The 4578-nt window shown below is 39.4% G+C and overlaps 1 pseudogene; it reads left to right on the forward strand.

The window, feature by feature from the left end:
- Window positions 1–1477: 1477 nt before the first annotated feature.
- On the forward strand, window positions 1478–2531 carry LOC103259184 (annotated as a pseudogene).
- Window positions 2532–4578: the final 2047 nt, after the last annotated feature.

Here is a 4578-nt window from a genome sequence, read left to right on the forward strand (position 1 = left end):
CAGAAACTCCAATTCTGACAGCTACAGCCAAGAACACAGGGGTCCCTCACACCTAAGCTCATAGTTTAAAGGCTTTCTTCCTAAGATAAATGCAGAACATCAGCACTTATCATCCTGCCCCCAGATACCTCTTGCTGAGTAAGCTCCAGATGGGTTCAGTGGCGAGGTAGGAGTTCTCTTCTTCCAGCCAGTCAGTAAAAAATAAACAAGCATGTAACAATAATAATTCCCAAGATGAGAGGAAACCAGTACCTAGAGTTTTTACAATACATTATCTAAAATGTCCCATTTCTACCAAAAATTTAGAATGCCTGTAAAGTAGTATGGTCCATACACTGTTTTTTTGTTTTGTTTTGAATTGGAGTCTCACTCCATTGCCCAGGCTAGAGTACAGTGGCATGCTCACAGCCACCCCAGCGTTGAACTGCTGGGCTCTGGAAATCTTTCTGCCTCAGCCTTCCAAATAGCCAGAACAACAGGAGTGCACTACCATGCCCAGTTAATTTTTTATTTATTGTAGAGATGAGGTCTCACCTAGTTGCCTGGGCTGGTCTTGAACCCGTGGTCTCAGGCAATCCATTTGCCTTGGCCTCCCACTGAGCCCAGCCTTTTTTTTTAAAAAGCAAGCAGCACAAATTGCCTGTGAGAGCCACCAGATGTTGGATTGAACAGAAAAAGACTTCAAAGTAACTTTTATAAATATATTTGCAGAATTAAAGAAGAGTGTGATTAAAGGGGGAAAAGGAACATATAGTGACAATGACAATGTTGCATCAAACAGATAACATCAATAAAGAGATAGAAATTATTTTAAAAGAACCCAGTGGAAATTCTGGAGTTGAAACATACAATAACTAAAATTAAAAACTCACTGAAGAGGGCTCGACAATAGATTATAACTAGTAGAAGAAGGAATTACACAACTTGAAGATAGATCAATAGAGATCATGCAAGTCAAAGAACAGAGAAAAAAGAATGAAGAAAAATAAACAGAGTCTCAAGGGTATAAACATGATGGGAGTGAAGGATGAGAGAAAGAGAAAGGAGCAGAAAAAATATTTACAGAAATAATGGCAAAAAGCTGCTCAAATTTATTACAAAGCAACAACTTACACCACCATGAAGCATGAAGGACTACAAGTAGGATAAAAGAGGTTCATAAACAGATGCATTATAGTAAAAATGCTGAAAGCCAAAGACAATGAGAAAACCTTAAAACCAGCAAGAGGAAAATAACTAATCACTTATAAAGAAATCCCAATGTGATTAACAGCTTACTTCTCAACTAGAACAATGCAGGCAAGAATGCAATGGAATGACTTACTAAAGGACTCCAAGGATAAAAAAAAAAACTGTCCACCAAGAATTCTTCATCTGGAAGCGAAAAAGGAGGAGCTGGGCCTGGAGGAGCCGCGGGAGCCGCTGCCGGTGTTTGCAGGTCGCAGGGAGCCAGTCCTGGCGGGCGGGGTGTGTCGCGATGCCGGAGCTGGTGGTACAGAAGGTGGGGGGTCCACTCCCTGGTGCTTCTCAGTGTGGTGGATCATTCCAACCGAATCGGCAAGGTTGGAAACCAGAAGCGCATTGTTGGCGTTCTTTTGGGGTCATGGCAAAAGAAAGTACTTGATGTATCCCAACGGTTTTGCAGTCCCTTTTGATGAGGATGACAAAGATGATTCTGTCTGGTTTTTAGACCATGATTATTTGGAAAACATGTATGGAATGTTTAAGAAGGTCAATGCCAGAGAAAGAATAGTTGGATGGTACCACAGATGATGTGAGAAAAAGGAAGAGAAGCCAACACAACGACACAAGAATGACATCGCCATTAGTGAACTCATGAAAAGATACTGCCCTAACTCAGTATTGGTCATTATTGATGTGAAGTCAAAGGACCTGGGGCCGCCCACAGAAGCATATATTTCTGTGGCAGAAGTTCATCATGATGGAATTCCAGCCTCAAAAACATTTGAGCAGATGACCAGCGAAATTGGAGCAGAGGAAGCTGAAGAAGTTGCAGTGGAACACTTGTCACGAGACATCAAAGACACTACAGTGGGCACTCTTTCCCAGCGGATCACAAACCAGGTCCCTGGCTTGAAGGGACCGAACTCCAAGCTTCTGGAGATCAGGAGCTATCTGGAAAAAGTAGCCACAGGCAAGCTGCCCATCAACCATCAGATTATCTACCAGCTGCAGGATGTCTTCAACCTGCTGCCAGATGTCAGCCTGCAGGAGTTTGTCAAGCCTTTTACCTGAAGACCAATGACCAAATGGTTATGGTGTATTCAGCCTCTCTGATCCACTCTGTGGTCGCCCTGCACGACCTCATCAACAACAACATTGCCAACCAGGATGCAGAAAAGAAAGAAGGGCAGGAAAAAGAGGAGAGCAAAAAGGATAGAAAAGGCGACAAAGAGAAGGAGAAAGATAAGGAAAAGAGTGATGTAAAGAAAGAAGAGAAAAGGGAGAAAAAGTAAAACGTAACTTTTTAAATTTGTAAATTAAAATCTTATAAACTAAATCAGTGTACCGCCAGAGGGTTCTTTTTCACTTTCAGTGTTTGTTAAAAAGCTGTCCTGATGAGATCTCTCTGCTTCCGGTCTCTCTTGCCATGGCATCACATGGAAGTGAATTGTCGGATAGAGGGACTGGTTTCAAACCTAAGCTGCAGCTTCAGCTGCTGTGAGTTGGGTATGTGATAGTCAGTACAGGCTTCAGATGGTGTGAGAAAAAGGAAGAGAAGTCAACACAACATTCTGGGTACTCTTCGTTCTTTTACCTGTAAAACCAGGAGATGAATTTTCCCCATCTTGAGACTCTTGGGGTCTGTTTCTGGTAATTTGTGAAACTGTTACATGGAATGCATGAATTCCATATGTTCTCTGCCTCGTAACACCTCGAGTTCTGACCCTTCTGAACTCTTTTGAGAAAACCACATCACGTTTTGGAACTGTAGCTCTGGCGTTCCCAGGGCTTGGGATCTGACTCCATATATTGTTTACCTTCTAAGACACAATTAAATGGTTTGGTTTTTAAAAAAAATTCTTCGTCTGATTTCCCCTTTATTTATTTTTGATATGAGAATGTCACTTTGTTTATTTTTATTTTTGTTTTAATATCTTTAAGGGGTACAAATAATTTTTGGTTACATGTATAGTGGCAAAGAAGGCTGAGTTTTGAGCGCATCCACCACCGTCACCTGAGCACATTGTACCTGATTGGTGATTTTTCATCCTTTTATCCCTTCCAAGTCTCCACCTTCTGAGTCTCCGTTGCCCATTATACCATTGTCTATGCCTTTTCAGATCCTTAGTTTAGCACCCACTTATAAGTAAGAACATGTAATGTTTAGTTTTCTGTTCCTGTATTGGTACACCTAGGATGCTGTTCCCCAATTCCTTCCAAGTTGCTGCAAAACACATTATTTCATTCTTTTTTTTTTTTTTTTAGGAAATATGTATATCCCTTTTCACTGTATCGTGCCAGCATCTTTTTTTTTTTTTTTTTTTTTTTTTAATAATAACCATTCTGACTGGCGTAAGGTGATATTTCATTGTGGTTTTAATTTGCATTCCCCTGATGATTTGTGATGTTGATCATTTTTTCATATGTTTTTTGGCCAGTTGCACATCCTATTTTAAGAAAGGTCTGTTCATGTCATTTGCCCACTTTTTAATGGGGTGTTTTGTTTTGTTTTGTTTTGTTGCTGATTTGAGTTCTTTGTAGATTCTGGATATTAATTATTTGTCTGATGTATAGATTGCAAGTATCTCCCCTCATGGTTTGCCTATTTACTCTGCTGATTATTTATTTTGCTGTGCAGAAGCATTTTAGTTTCATTAAGTCCCATTTATTTATTTTTGTTTTGTTGCATTTGCTTTAGCTATATGTTATTTGCCTAGGCCAATGTCCAGAATAATTTTTTCTAGTCTTCATCTGGGATTTCTATAATTTCAGGTCTGACATTTAAGTGTTTAATCCACCTTGAGTTAATTTTTGTGTATGGTGAGAGATGAAGATCGAGTTTCATTTTTCTGCATGCTGCTATCCAGTTTTCCCAGCACCATTTGTTGAATAGCAGGCTCTTTCCCCAGTGTATATTTTTGTCTGCTTAGTCAAAGTCAGCTGGCTGTAGGTATTTGGTTTATTTCTGGATTCTCTATTCTGCTCCATTGGTCAATGTACTAGTACCATGTTGTTTTGGTTACTATAGCCTTGTAGTATAATTTGAAGTCAGGTAATGTGGTACTGCCAGTATTTTTCTTTTTGCTTTGGCTATTCTGGCTCTTTCTGGTTCCATATGAATCTTAGAATTGTTTTTTTCTAATTCTATAATAAATGACATTGGTAGTTTGATAGGGATTGCACTGAATCTGTAGATTACTTTGAGTAATAAGTTCATTTTAACAAGTTGATTCTTCCAATCCATGAGCATAGGATGTTTTTCCATTTGTTTGTGTCCTCTACAATTTCTTTTATCAGTGTTTTGCAGTTCTCTTTGTAGAGATCTTTCACCTCCTTGGTTAAATAAATCCTTAGGTATTTTAGCTTTTTGGCTGCTATTGCAAATGAAATTGA

Source organism: Carlito syrichta, unplaced genomic scaffold, assembly GCF_000164805.1.
Source record: "Carlito syrichta isolate Samal-C Ts95f unplaced genomic scaffold, Tarsius_syrichta-2.0.1 Scaffold302558, whole genome shotgun sequence".
Classification (NCBI taxonomy): domain Eukaryota; kingdom Metazoa; phylum Chordata; class Mammalia; order Primates; family Tarsiidae; genus Carlito; species Carlito syrichta.